The 16222-nt window shown below is 40.1% G+C and overlaps 1 protein-coding gene across 5 annotated transcripts in view; it reads left to right on the forward strand.

Annotated features, from left to right (window-relative positions):
• Positions 1 to 2049: 2049 nt before the first annotated feature.
• Positions 2050 to 16222, forward strand: part of LOC121292750 (synaptotagmin-16-like) — a 95073-nt gene continuing 80900 nt past the window's right edge. For 4 of the 5 annotated variants that reach the window (XM_041215097.1, XM_041215100.1, XM_041215099.1 and 1 more), the window contains exon 1: positions 2050 to 2478. The gene's annotated coding sequence lies outside the window, so the exon portion shown is untranslated. Of the gene's footprint in view, positions 2479 to 2600; positions 2697 to 16222 lie in introns of those variants that run through there. The other variant, XM_041215098.1, reaches the window with a different exon arrangement.

Consider the following 16222-nt stretch of genomic DNA (forward strand, 5'->3'; position numbering starts at 1 on the left):
AGTGAGCTTAATTACTTTTTAAATGGCCTCAATAGGCCGTTGGCAGGTTGGCGGGCACAGAGCTGATTCGGCTGCGCCCCCGCCGACCTGAAAATGGAAATGACGCGGGGCGATGTCGGGTGTTCCGCCTGACATCATCCTGCATCATCTTACGGGTCAGCGAGCAGGCCCCACCCCCTCGTTCACCGACCTAAATATCCTGGCCTACATTTACATTCCTTGAACTATATCCTTACAAAAACAAACATTTTATTCAGGTACTTAATCCCTTGTAGAAAGCAAACATTGGAATTTATAGGCTCTTTGAAGTGGGACTTTAGTCTCTTGGCGCTGCCAATCAAACTGTGAAATGGAAGGCAGTCTACTGTATTAACGGAGGTTGTGAAATCAGTCATGCAGTACTAATCCAGTAATGGTAGTGCTGAAGCTTATGTCAACAGTGTGAAATAGCAAGCAATGATTTTTTAAAAATACTGCAGACATTTATTTTCAAAGATTTAAAGGCCAGTAATTTTAAGTGGCACGACAGCTTGACAGTTGTCTTTAACAGTTCATTTTGACACTTCTGAAAGTTCCAATGAACTTGACAGTTAGTGAGTTCATGCACTTTTTACTCATATAATATCCTACTTTCACCTCTCTCAAGACGCATGTTATCTCTCCTAAGGGGCACCTGACTTCCCCCAAAGGTGTCCAGGGACTATATCCAAAGGGATGCTCGATGTCTTCAAAAAGGTACCCTACTTCTCCGTTGGACCCCACAAGGTCTGGACCTGCTCCTACTAAGTCTAACCTTTGCACATCATATTTCATACATATTGGGTCACCAAAATTAGACATGAGTGGTGGCAGTTGCTGATTTATATGGGCAAGTGCCTCTGTGAAACACGCATGTGAAAATCCTGACCCAGGCCCGTTTCCACCCCAGCAAGATGGTAGGTGCCATCTTCAGGGGTGGAACTTCCAATGTTCAGCCTCTTCTGCTATTTTTGCAAAAGTTATGAAAATCTAAGTATTCCTGATTAATTATTTATTAATAATGGATCTCTCATGGTGTTTCCCAGGGCAAATTGAATAAAGCTGTTTTAAAAAGAGAAGGACATTATACCCATTCTGCAGAGTGTACTTTACGTTGCTGCATATAACCTGACCAGTTTCTTTCAGACTATAAGATCATCTTTCTGTAAGTTAGGAGATTCTCGGGTCCATTGTAAACTACTTGTATTAGGTACATCCGAGGTCAATCAGAAGATTCACTGCAGAAATGTCTTGCAGCCAGTGGGAAATTACTGTTTTTTCCCAATGTATAGTATTCTTTAATACATGGTGTTATGATTGTATAGGGGCTACTAGATTACCTGTATCTCAAATATTCTGCTGTGTATTGTTGAAAAAAGACATTTTGTTCAAGATTTTGCACTCATCAGGACAATCGCAAGAATACCAATGTCAGGGGAAGCAACAGCTTTATACTGTATGAGAAGAGAGTGCTGATTGGTTGGCAAGTGAACTGTGATTGGTAGAGGTGTTACCATAGAGAATGCACCAATTGATTATGACTGACAGTTAACTACCAAGCATTGTTTGAAATTTAAACCAGGCAGCTTGTCTCTGATTTGTCAAGGCAGTACACATGCGTTTGCTAGAAACTACATGTATTAATACACAGGGCCCTGTTCTTTGCAGACAGAAAGAACATGTACACACATTGCGTCTGTTTCAGCTAAACAAAATAAGTGATAGCCATTCGTTGGTTCATTCCCCAGGACAATGCCTTGACCAATCAGAGTCAAGCTACCTGGTTTAAATTTCAAACAATGCTTGGCAGTTAAATGGTGGATTCTCCATGACAACGCCTCTACCAATCAGACTCCACTTGCCAACCAATTAGCACTCTCTTCTCATACAGTATAAAGTTGTCGCTTCCGCTGACATTGGTATTCTTGCGATAATCCTGATGAGTGCAAGACGAAGAGCTTCAACAAAATGTCTTTTTTTCAGCACTACTCATGTTCTGTGCTACCAAACGACTATTTATATTCTGTTGTGTTAAAAGGTATTTGTAAAAATAGGAATTTTGCCAGATCCTTGAAAAGCTGATCAATTTTCATCGAAGGTGTTGATTGGTACTTCAATTTTAATATAAAAATCTGTAAACCGATCAGTCTAGCTGTAGTCTGGTTCCACTTGTTTGAAGTCAGAAGGCTGTGGCTTTGTAACCTGGGCTCCTATGCAAACATTCTTCTTGTCCTGTGAGTAAATGAAACCCAGAATGAATCAAACCACACCTAAAGTTTCAGGAAGTTGTGCTCAGAGAGGAGAGGCTATTCTCTCAAATTCTTCCTTGGCTGAAGCAAAAACAATTTCAACAGAATAAAGGGAATACCAGATTTTCCTCGAGTCCTTGTTCCGTGTAGGATTCCCTGTGAACCAAAAGAAAGGAGTCGGTGTGGTGTGGAGCTTAGTAGCTACTTTAAGGTAGGACTTTAAATCTGTTGGCCTGGAAACACACCTTAGGTATTTTAAAATGGGAGTTGAATATAGCAAGGAAAGCCAATCTGGTAACCTGACACCACCTGGCTGACATTGCTGCTTTGCTCCACTTAATCAGCGTCTGCTGACTTTTCTGAAGATGTTGCATACAAAGGGCCAAAAGTAAGATTTCATCTCCAGGCTTGTGTTATTGGCAAGAGTTGGTAAGTACCAATTGGCCTTTTGCCTTCTGACTAACTTTCAGCTTAATATATCGAAGCATAAATTCGTGTAGCATGGTCACATGTTTCATGCCTATACTTAACCTACGTGGGTAGACACAAGGTGTGGTGTCTTATCAGAAATGATTTATTTTGCCACCATTATGATGGATTAGGAATGATGCAGGCTTCTTTGCTGTGAGTTTGTCTTGTAGATCTCTACTGTTAACTGTGGAAGAATTTTTCCGTTCATTTTTAAATCGGCAATTACATTTTTAATGCTTCCAAAATTCAATGTTAATGGCTACAAACCCTTGAGATTTGCAATTATTTTTGGCAAGTTTGATGTCCCCATCAACATTATCTGACAAGTGTTAATGTGGTTATGTCATCAAGGAATAACCATCGTTGCTTGTTCTTTAGAGGTCGTTACTGATATTACATGTTTTTTATTCTTTCATGAGATGTAGACAGCACTGGCAAGGCAGGGATTTGTTCTCCTCCCTAAGTGTAGAAATTACCTTCATTTTATAAACTGTATAAAGCTCAGCCTCGGCTCAAAACATTCAGCCTGGACAGTTTGCTGGAATGCAAACCCCTCAAGGTGTTTTTTGTGTAATTGATGAAGCACTGTGGAGTCATTGTTTAAGGGAACATGAGCCTATAGCAGCTTCATCTGCGTATATGGAAATTAAATATAATTAATACGGAAATTTCCATATCTAGTTTAATTACTGATGTCGAAATTACTATTCAAAAGGCAAGCTGCCTCCTAAAGATGTACTGTTCATGAGAGTTTCCCAATGCATTCCCTTCCCAAATGTGTAATACAAATAGGGAAACCACTCATTAAAGTTGTGTGTTTGAATCAGATTTCTAAAGTTAGTTTTACACTAATAGACATGTATTAATGTACATGCCACCAGTTGACTATAATAGATATGTGGATTCTCACAGTTATTTGTGTTACGGATTTCTAAGGGATGTCCTTCCTTTCTGTGAAGCATCTGGGATTGTAGTATGTTCAACATGAACAGGGAAGCTCATGTGCTCTTGATGAGCTTGCTGAATGTAGCTCGAGACACTGCTTACACAATACTGTCCTTTGACTTTGATAAATTACTTTGCAATGTGAAGCTCTAAAATGCAGTGAAGGTGGTTTTATTGAAGAGCTCAGTGACTGTGTTGTGATGTCTAAAAAGAAACTTGAAATTATATTAAAAAGGGGCTGTTCTCAGGCAGCTAAGTAACATCGGTGCTTACGATGCAGCATTTCTGACCTAATTTGCATTACCAGAAGTGATGGCGGGAGAATGGAACTGGTTAACAAAAACTGAGTTATCCTCCTGGACATTTAGGGAATACCCCTCTGATTTGAAAGGTATGTTATGATGAGCACTTTCATAGGCATCATTTAATAAAGTAGGCCCAAACACCTCTTGTAGTGACCTCAGGATGGCAAATATAAAATCAGGGCAGAATTTCCAGTACAGCACTCAACTTGAAATATCTGTTCTATAAATGTTATTAACTCAATAAATATGGAATAGATCTTAAACAATGAAGATGGATTTGGCATTTATTGACTTGCTAATCGCTATACATAGATGAGGAAGGGCAAAGTTTGGAGAGGTTTTGATAGAGGAAGCACTTAATGGTGGATAAGAGTTGTTAGGATGGGGCTAACTAGTAAAAAAAATGGAGGCTAATTGGAGGGGAATCATCAATAGAAAATTGGGAACTGATTACAGAGGAAATATAAGAAAACATTTTTAAAAGGCTGGGGTGATGAGAAGGCTAAAGCAATGGAGTATGTATGTGGATTGAAAGCTATGAAGGAGTAATATAATGGTCTTCCAGAGAATCAAGTAGCAATGAATAGTGAAAATAGTCCATAGAGGAGTGATTAATGGCATTCATGAAGTTAAACAGTGCTGAGAAATACTAAAGAGATATACCATACTACTGTCATTTATTTAAAGTTGAACTGGAAAATGCTGGAATGCTCAGCAGGCCTGCCAGCATCTGCGGAAAGAGAGAGTCTCGGATGAGTCCTGCTGTGTTATCAATTGTAGTCCACTTCATCAATTTCGTAAAGTTGGCAGTAACCTTTTGGTACAACCATGATCAAAAATCATGTCTACGTTAATAAATAGGAACATTTTTTTAAAGAAAGAAAAATGCAAAAAATCACCTGGAATGAAGAAAAAACTAATTTACTTTGGGAGCTTAAAGATGGCAAGTGCACTAAAAAAGCTGTCCAGAAATTCACTGCTTGCAGTTGGTACCTACGCTTGGCCTGGTTTGTTGATGAATATCGGCATAACTACAGAAACCAGAAAGGTATGACCTTCCTGCCAATCCCAGGGAAGATATTAAATACTGTACATTCAAACACATAGAAGGCAATAGAGGCCCATCACAAGAGTAAGCTGGATTCTGTAAATGCAGAGTGCACAGACCCATTGTTTACTCTAAGGACAATTAATGAGAAAAAAAATCATGACAATGTAAACATAAGAGCAGGAGTAGGCCATATGGCCCCTTGAGTTTACTCTACCCTTCCATAAGATCATGGCTTATCTGATCTTGGCGTCAACTCCACTTTCCTATCTATTTCCCATTACCCTATACTTCAAAAATCTGTTTATCTCAGCCTTCAATACATTCAATGACTCAGCCTCTACAACTCTCTGGGGTAGAGAATTCCAAAGATTCACAATCCTCTGAGAATCAATTCAACAGGAAAATCAAAGTACTGGTAATAGCTGATCCAATTTTCAATATTGCATTTAGAGATCCTGAATGAGGGTCAACAAAAATGGAGACTAAAACTAGGCAGGAACAAAAATATAATTGAAAAGACACTGTAAACACCCACTCTTGAATGCATCTGCTGGTTCACAGTGGTTACTCTATTAGTGGAGAAGGACTTGAGCAGTTAAAACTAGCATCATTAAAGGAGGATTGTGAAATCAGTGTTCTGTGGCAACATTTAGCAATTAAGCTAATAAAAGATATTTGGCACCGTGACAGAAAAACATGGAAGAGGTGACTTTGTAGAGTCCTATGCTAGTGTTTTGTTTGACATTTCAATTATTCTCTAGTCTCTGAAAATTACTTAAAGCTGCACTGCCTTATTAAACAATATAAATGCATTTTAATACCACCTATGTGGAGTAAATTGGTTTTACATTGCCCAGTTTCTACAGGAAAAGTGTTTTTAAGTTGTCTGATATCCTATTATAGTTTCCCTTATTTTATTTCCCTTTCTAATAGACCCTGAGCCAAAAACTTAAATCAATCAACAGACCATGCCATCAAAACAGAGTAGGCACAGGACTTCTCATTAGAGGAGAGAGAGTTGTGGTTCCTCACCTTCCTGTGTACCCTGACACAAATCATACCCTTCCTCTACATCATCTGGGTTTCTGTCTTCTCTAACATCGGAGTATTCATTATCTCTACAGCTTTTCTAACATCGGGTGAAGGTACTACATGCAGTAGAAGGATAGGAACAGGAGGAGGCCATTCAGCCCCTAGAACTTGTTCCATCATTCAGTTAGTTCATGGCTGACCTGTATCTGAACTCCATCTACCTGCCTTGCTGTTGTAACCCTTAATACTCAGGTTCACCAAAATCTGTCAGTTTTAGTTTTGAAATTTTGATTTCACCCAGGCCAGCCTCAAAAGCTTTTGAGGGAGAGTTCCAGATTCCCACTGTCCTTTGTGTGAAGAAGACCTTTCTGACATCACTTCTGATAAGCTGTTATTATAAGGTTGTGCCCCCTTGTTCTGGACTCCCCCACTAGAGTTTCCCTCCATCTACCTGGGCTGCACCCACTATGTCCTGAAGTGCAGTGTCCAGAGATGAATGCAGTGCTCCAGGTAGATCTAACAAGAGCTCTGTACCACTGCAACATAACATTCATCCCTTCATATTACTACTGCTTTGAGACAAAGGCCATTGGCCTTTTTAAATTATATTTTGTACCTGTCCATTTAGCTTTAAGTGATTTCTGTACTTGGGCCATTAAACCTCTCTGCTTATACATGGCTCGTAGTTTCTCACCATTTGGAAAATACTCTTGTCTATCTTTCTTGTGCCCACACTTTCCTACATTGAACTCCACCTACCACAGCTATGCTCACTCAATCAGTCAATGTTCCATTGCAATTTTCCACTCCCATCTGTTGTAATATGCTTAAAGTGAACGCATGTTGCTTGCTATCGATCTGACCCATACCCTGGTCACTCGCCTTTCCCAACTGAGCTAACCTGGTGCTGGTCCTCATGATGCACTGACCTTCTTATTGAACTGACAGGCTATGTGCTGCAGCCTCACCTTAAGGGATCTGTTGGCTTACCAGCTCTTTATTTGAGCACTGTGTCTTCACTCTGCAATGTGTCTTCAAAGCTTTTCTGTGCAGTCACAACGCTGTGATTTCAACTCTCTTTGGCGATGCAAACCTGTTGCGGTTCGACCAAAACATCAAGGGTCATCTCATGCCAATTACCATGATCTAAGACTGTTCACCATTCCCGGCAACAAAATTGTCATTTAGAAGGAATCACTGCTGCACACTATGTCATGTGTGTTATAATGATATAAAGGCACCAATAATTCATAAGGGATTGTGCAAAGACGTGGGTTCACTTATTAAGAAAAGGCACATATAAACATATGTACATGGTTAGAAAGCTGAAAGACATCAGGAGTAGGGCTGTGTGCTGTGTTCTGCCCCATGCCAAAGTGAAACTGAGACTGGGTCACATGACACACTTCCCTTAAATTGATGGCATGCTGCTATCCCTTAAAGGCACATTATAACATGATCTACACTATTAACTGTACTATAGTGCTTAGCTCTACTAAGCTGAAAAGCTCCAGACTTTGTTGAGTTCACATTAGCTTTGTTAGGTTGGGTAGAGGGAAAAAAATAACAGCAGGGATCTTATCCCTGATGCCTTAGTATCCTGTGACATGGAATGTCTGTATGTATCAACATTTGGTAAGAAGAGGATTGGGCTCAAACATGATGCCATCCATGCAATACGTTGTGCCTCAAATGAATCAGGTAATGCTCTATTAAAATAGTAGACAAACGAATCTCAAATGAATCTATTAAAAGTAAAAACTTGCATTCATTTAACATTTTCCACTTCCTTAAGATAAGCTTCACAGCCAAAGAATTATGTTTGTTAAGTAGGCATGTGCAGCAACTAATGTGCACTCCTCTGCACTTCTTTGAATACCTCTATGGGATTCTTTGCATCCTTGAACAGGTAGGCAGGTTCTCGGTTTGGGGTCTTTCTGAAAGATATGCCAACAATGCAACGTTCAGTGCAGGAGTGGGGTTTTGACCCATGAAGTTCTGACTCTTAAACAGGAATATAACCACTATCTCAAGCTAGCAGGAAAGTGGCAGAATCCTAATACAACATGGAGTAAATGCAAGCCTGACTCTTATTGGCAGGAATTCATACCAATAAATCTCAAACAAAAGTCTCTCTTGGATACAATAATTTAGTGTAAGAGAGTCCGAATCAAATGAACCATTTACATTACCTAGCTGACCCCCAAATATCAGCTTTCCATTTTCCTTTGGGTGTCCTCTGACAATAAGGTGAATGGTTTCTGCAATTTACTGCTCAAAATAAAGCATAAATTCTGCACTAAACTTCATTCCTTGAGACCAAAACCACAAAACTCCTAATTTCCTGAGGCCTTTGTGGATAAAGTACTACTTCAAAAGGGCAGAAGTGTAACATTAAAGGGATTGAAACCATCAATTAACGTAAAACCTCAAATTATGCTGTGGGATTATGTTGGTCTGACGTCCCTTTCTCAGCTGTTTTAGAAAAGATGTTAACCCATTTAATTCAAACCTGTTAACTCCTCTGCTCAGAATTGTACAGAACGGATTTTGAGAAAAATATGTGTGTGTGTGTGTGTGAGTGAATTCCACAGTATAACTTTAAGGTCGCAGTGTTGTCATGAAAGAAATTATTGCCCGTGATGATTAGCATGAAAGTGAACTGATGAGCAAAGTGATTTCCCTGTCACTGAATTTTAAGAGGATCTGGTTTGTGCTTTTAGGGAAGAGTCACTGAATTTCATCATTTCTTGCCTATTAATTAACTGAAGTGTTCCTGTATTTTTTCAGTTTGCAGCTCCGCATGTATTGCAACATACTTGCTTTGGTGAGTGGTTTGGAAAGGATATTACATTGGATCTTAGTTGGATCATCAAGCATTAACTGATGGTCACAAAGAATGGGCAAAAGTAGATATGGATTGCAAATCTACACAATCAATGTTTGTTATTTGTGCGTTAGTAGAACTAAGATCTCTATAAAGCAAACTACATCAACACCAAGCTGTTTTACAAGTTAGGTGCCATTTTACATGTGATTATAGTTTACGCTATACTGCTGTGGTCTCAAACTTAACTTCAAGAGGTTATAAATAGGTAGAACCTGCATAGCAACCTGTCTCAATTTCAAGTTTCAGTCAGTTGTCCATGTCCAAATACAACAAGACCTGGACAATATCCAGGCTTGGGCTGACAAGTGGTAACATTCGTGCTACACAAGTGCCAGGCAATGACCGTCTCCAACAAGAGAGAATCTAACCATCACCCCTTGATGTTCAATAGCATACCATCGCTGAATCGCCCACTATCAACATCCTGGGGGTTACCGTTGACCATAATCTGAAGTGGACTAGCCATATAAATACTGTGGCAACAAGAGCAGGTCAGAGACTAGGAATTCTGTGGCAAGTAACTCACCTCCTGACACCTCGAAGCCTGACCGCCATCTACAAGGCACAAGTCAGGAGTGTGATGGAATACTTTCCACTTACCTGGATGAATGCAGCTCCAACAACACTCAAGAAGCTTGACACCATCCAGGACAAAGCAGCCCGCTTGATTGGCACCCCTTCCACAAACATTCACTCCCTCCGTCACCGACGAACAGTGGCAGCAGTGTGTACTATCTACAAGATGTACTGCAGTAACTCACCAAGGTTCCTTAGGCAGCACCTTCCAAACCCAAGACTACTACCATCTAGAAGGACAAGGGCAGCAGATGCATGTGTCATGAAACTATCATATTTTTCATAATATTATTGTGGGATATTGTAACGTAGGCTTGTGTATGTGGTTCTGCGTGTGGCTGATTTAATTAAATTAGAGACAAGTAAACGGCAAGGTTTAAATTATCAAAAGAGTTAGGTGTAAAAAGGCATTTGAAATGCTAATGGAAGAGTTAAGTAAAGGGGAATCTGCATTTTTAAGATAAGGGGAAAAGTTGTTGGATTTTCAACGAGAAATGGTAATGTTTTTATGACCAACAAGATAAATAGGACGAGGTTATTACTTTGATTTTTCCCAAAAGTGCTGACCATAATGATAACATGAAAAATTTTTATATTATGGGAAAAGTAAATTCCAAAGACATGGGGGACCAGTGGGATTTACAAATCAAAGAAGGAGAAATGTATTTAAAGAGGGTTGGAAGGCTGTATGTGTTGTGTGGCCGTGTGAGATCTGAAAGGTACACCATGTGAAACAGACTTGGGGAAAAGCCTCTAGCAACTTTGCAGAAGTCTGCTGTTCCAGTAACCAAAGTTGTGTTAAAAGCCTTTGGAATTCCACTGTCAAGTGGGTGCTTGTGGTAACCTTGTTTGATTGTATCTGTAAATGTAAAATCTATTTTGGACTGTTGTCTTAAAGGGGGTGTATGGTTGGGAGGCTAGTTAATTAGGAATTTTGGGAATTGTTATAATAAGTAACTGTGTAACTGTAATCTTGTGTATGTGTTTTATTATTTTTTTGTTAATAAATGTTTTAATCTAAATTTTAAAATCTCTAAAGGTGTTAATGGACTCATTACATCTGAATTCAGTGTGCAAACCTTCTCCTAATAAATACAAATTGCAAAACTATTGTGATGGCATGACCAAGTCTCCCTTATTGATTTGTTCAGCCTGGCAAATACCACTTGGGAACACCACCACCTGAAAACCCCCTTCCAAGTCACTCACCAACCTGACTTGGAAATGTATCGCTGTTCCTTTACTGTCGCCAGGTCAAAATCCTGGAACTTCCTCCCCAACAGCATTGTGGGTGTACCTACACCACATGGACTGCAGCAGTTCAAGAAGGTAGCTCACCACCACTTTCTCAAGGGCAATTAGGGATGGGCAATAAATACTGAACTAGCCACCGAAGCCCACACCCCATAAATGAATTAAAGAAAATACTCACCAATAATTTGCTCATGTAATGCTCAGACTTGGTTCTTCCAAGGCCACTTGACTCCTGACCTCATTATAGCCTAGATCTAAACATGGACAAAGGAGCTGAATTCCAGAGATGATATGAGAATTATTGCCCTTGACATAAAGGCAGCATTTGACTGAGTGTGGCATCAAGGACCCTTAGTAGAATTGAAGTCAATGAGAATTGGTGGGGAAAACTCTCCACTGGTTGGAGTCATACTTAACAAAGAGAAATAGCTGTGTTTGTTGGAGGCCAACCATCACAGCCTCAAGATATCAATGCAGGCGTTCCTCAGGGTAGTGTCCTAGGCCCAAACATCTTAAGCTGCTTCATCAACGACATTTCCTCCAAGGGCAGAAGTAGGGATGTTAGCTGTGGTTGATACCAAACATTGCACATTCAGAACTCCTCAGATGCTGAAGTAGTCTATCCCCACATGCAACAAGACCTGGACACATTCAAGCTTGGGCTAATAAGTGACATTTGTGCCAATAGGTGCCTGACAATGCCCATCTCCGACAAAAGAAAATCCTCCCCTCCCTTGGCGTTCAATGTTGATGCCATCCCTGAATCCCCCACCATCAACATCCTGGTGGTCACCATTGACCAGAAACTTAACTGGATCAGCCATGTAAATACTTAGGCGACAAGAGGCTGGGAATTTTGTGGTGAGTAACTCACTTCCTGACTCCCCAGAGTTTACCACCTACAAGACACAAATCAGGAGTCTGATGAAATATTATCCACTTGTCTGGATGAGTGCAGCTTCAACAACACTTGAGAAGCTCGACAAACTCCAGAACAAAGCATTCCACTAGATCAGCACTCCAAGTTCAACCTTCAATATTCACTCCCTCCACCACCGATGCACAGTGGCAGTAGTGTGTACCATCTACAAAATTGCACTGCAGCAACTCTCCAAGACTCCTTCGACAGCACCTTCCAAACTGATGGCCTCTATCGTGGATGGACAGAGGCAGCAGATGCATGTGAACAGCATCACCTGCAAATTCCCCTTTAAGCCGCGCACCAGCCGACTTGGAACTATATTGTCAATCTTTCACTGTCACTGAGTCAAAGACCAGAAACTCACTCGTAAACAGCACTATGGGCATACCTGCAAAAGATGTACTGCAGCAATTCAAGAAGGCAGCTCACTACCTCCTTCTCAAGGGCAACAAATGCTGGCCTTACAGGCAATGCTCACATCCCATGAGCAAATAAAAATATTAACCTCCGGATATTGATCCTTACCATTTGATCCTTACCATGTGAACGGATCAATTTTTTGAAGGAATGAAGTGTTTGTTATGCTTAGGGATTATTTGTGTTAAATTTCCATTGGTTCTACAAGGCCAGAAGAAATAAATTTCACCAGTTACGAACTGACTTATGAAAAATGATATTAAAGCAAATGGATTCATTATAAACAATCCCTGGCAAAATGTTCACATGGGCATGTATAATTGTGTTTCTTTTCCATTTGATTGTAGAAATAACAAATACACGAGCACATCAGCAAAAACATGCTCTGTTTTGTGCCAACTCACTAATTAGCTAGTGACAATCTTCATACTGAAGACAAATTGTACTAATTTATCCTTGAATATTGCATAAAAAGCAACTCCGGACCGGTTTCATCTTTCTCTGGGGTCAGATAGAGAAAAGACTGACAGTAACAGTCAGATTATTCAATGTAGGAAATATTTCCCAGGATACATTAATCAATAACAACACAAATAAACACGACAGAAAACCTTTGTTTCTAATCATTTAGAGAAATGAGAAAAATGCTCAAGCACTGACTGAAGCTATTAATTATAAAGAGGTACACAATACACCATATCATTTTGTTTGAATATATATGAGTTGCTCATCACGATTTGTACTGCTGTTGCTCCTGTGTGAATTTTCGAAGAATGACTCAATTTTACAGGTTCCCAGTTGCATGGCAAAACAGCCCTACTTAGCAATTTGTTCACTGCCTGACCAAAGGTCAATAGCTGCCGAGTTCCACCCCTACTCGTAATGTTTTTTTTCGACATGATTTATCAGCAGTTACACTTACAGTATAACTTCAATAAAGCTGTGTCTGCTTGTCAAAGGGACTGGTAGAATTACCTCACCACTGTTGGAGTATTACACACTTATTATTAAGGGAAATCAGGAGGCAAGCAGCATGGATTGCAGCAGTCTGAGGAAATATACCTGGAAATCCACATTTAATAAACATATATAACAGTCTCTCCTTGATGCTTTCATCATCTCCTCTGTGATTAACATTGAGACTATTGAACCTTTTATACTGATGATTCCCCCTGTTAACAGCTACGGTTTAGCATTTTGACTCAACAGCAAATTCATGTCCATGCACCTTCCCACGATTTCTGACACAGTAGTGCTATCTTTTAACTTTCTCTAAATGGTTCATCAACATTCTAAATGCACAGTACACACAAATAAAATTGGAGTGTACCCAAGCCTTAATCTCATGCTACTTGCCAACAGATTGGTGTAATATGCCTTTAAGGGAGAGCAGCATGCCATCGCTGGAACGCAAGTGTGTCATGTGATTCAGTCTCAGTTTCACTTTTGCCTGTGAGCAGAACACAATACACACAGCTCTGCTGCTGATTTGTTCAAGCTTTCTACCAATTTAAAATAGTCAGTTTGGCTTGCAGTGTGGCGCATGTGTGTGTACTGGAAGCTACATATATTAATACACAGGGCCCTGTTCTTTGCAGACAAAAAGAACATGTACATACATTGCTACTGTTTCAGCTAAACAAAATAAGTGACAGCCACTCGCTGACTCATTCTTCAGGGCAATGCCTTGACCAATAAGGGTCAAGCTGTTTGGTTTAAATTTCAAACAATGCTTGGCAGTTAACTGTAAGTCACCATCAGTGGTGCATTCTCCATGGCAATGCCATTTGCCAACCAATCAGCAGTTTCTTCACACACAGTATAAATGATTGTTTCCCCATTATATTGGTACTTTTGCAAATGTCCTGATGAGTGCAAGACAAAAAGATTAGACATGACTCTTTTTTCAGCAATAATCTTTACATTTGTATTAATGTTCTCATGTGCCTGATCTCAATAAATGAACTCACAACGTGTTTATCCAATCCTTTATGAGTGATTGGTGCCTTTATATCGTTAGAAAAACATGACACAGGTAAGATTGTTTATGGTGGTCAATGTTTTTGTCTAACACAGCGGTTCTGAAACTGTGGGGTCGCAGAGATAGTGCATGGGGTCGTGAGGGATGTATATGTATATAGGTACTGACATAATGGCCATTTTGACTGATTAACAATCAATCAGTTTAACTTGATGTCTCCTGTCTAGAATACAAAAGGGGCAGGAGATGCCCTGGGTATCCTGGAGAGACGACTGCCTGTCTGTAAGGAAACTCTGTTGTTCCAAATACGCTCCAATGTTAACACAAGTCCCTATTTGGAATCACATCAAAACAGATTTTTGCTTAACAAGGGAGTAAGGAATTACAGAGGACCGGCAGGAAAATGGATTTAAGGCCACGATCAGATCGGCCATGATCTTATCGAATGGCAGAGCAGGCTCAATGGGCCAAGTGGCCTACTACACCTATTTCTTATGATCATACGAGATTAAGTTTGTTATTGGGGGGTAGGCATGGTAGTTTTCATCAGCTGATGTTGTTACTCCAGCAAGAGACCACAGAGAAATAACTGAGAGTGGCTATTTATGTCATTTCGCTGTGTGATCTACTGATCTCTCACTGGAAACTGGAAAAAAAGATCCTGCAGAATTTTAGGGTCATTGCCTTTCATTGTGAATTGTAGATCATTGACTTTCTTTGTGGAGGGCCATATATGTGTTTGTTGCTTCTTCCTTTTCCTCCACAAGTTGTCTCGTTTTATCTTGAAGGCAGTGGCCCAATGCCAGACACAGCATTCAAATGAAGAAAATTCCTATAACCAGAATGAATGCATTGCTATTCACGCAGAAGGTGTTCAATTTGGCATGGACTGTGCAAGAATTCAAAGGGAGAGCACTTTTGCAAAATATAAAGGCCTGAAGTTGGCTGTGGTGCTACTTTGTTCCAAACACCACCAGTGTGAGGGCCAGGCAGAGCTCTCCCCTTCTCTGAGACTGTGTCCAACACCTGTATCAAGGCCCATGTGGCATCCAGTGTTGCCGTTGCCCTGTTTGTGTCTCAGTCTCTCCCTCTGGGTCAGGGAATCCTGCCTGTGGCCGCTTCAATGAGTCCTGAAGCCCAGCACTGACCATGAACCTAGTGGCAATGCCTCTGCTGCTGCACTGCAGCCTGTCTGAGGCCAACCCTGTCACCCTGGATGTGGAACCAACCTAGGCTCCAACATTAGTCACCTCAAGTCTCTTCACCTGCACTTCCGCTGCTTCCTGGCCAAGGTTCATGAGCTGGAGCAGCTCCGATGATGTATTGGACTGGTGAGTACATAAAATAATAATTTTACAAAGGATGTTACAAACATAGATTTTCCTATTTGTAATATGTATTACTGTATATAGATCTATATTGTGGAAACCTCAACGTTTGGACACAAAATGTTACAAATGGCTCGACTGCTGTTTTGTTTTTGTTGGCATCACAGATCACATTAAATTTCAAATTTTAAAATGGGGTCACATTGGAAAATAGTTTGGGAAGCATGGTCTGTCCTGCCCTTATTGGTACAAATTCATGGCATCAAGTGTGTGGGCAAATTATAAGAAGGGAAAATCATCTGCCCACAAGTTAACTTTAAATGTGTGGTGTACATCAGATGTTAATCGGCATACAGTTTGTTTTTGCTCTTCCCCCTTAACCTGTCTGACACCAACCATTTGGTCTCCTTTCTTAACATTAAAGATGCTGTACAAATGCAAGTTATTGCTGTAGTAAAGAAAATATTTAATTTATTTAGCACTTTCATGACCTCAGGATGTCACAAACAATTTTAATGCCAATGATGTATTTGGAAATGTAGTCACTGCTGTAATGTAGTAGGCTGCACTTTAATATCATCTGTTGAGTTTTCTTTAATGTTCTACAGACATTTGCCTTGGGAAGAGGTGGATTGTCTCTCATTGTTACAACCTGTGTGGGGGAACCATAAAGCAAAATAACCACATTCACCAAATGACCTCCAAATATAGAAATTACCAACAAGATTTCACCCTTTATAACTATTATTTTAACACGAATCAGAACTAATGCAAGTTAAACAT

Source organism: Carcharodon carcharias, chromosome 20 (genome assembly GCF_017639515.1).
Source record: "Carcharodon carcharias isolate sCarCar2 chromosome 20, sCarCar2.pri, whole genome shotgun sequence".
NCBI lineage: Eukaryota > Metazoa > Chordata > Chondrichthyes > Lamniformes > Lamnidae > Carcharodon > Carcharodon carcharias.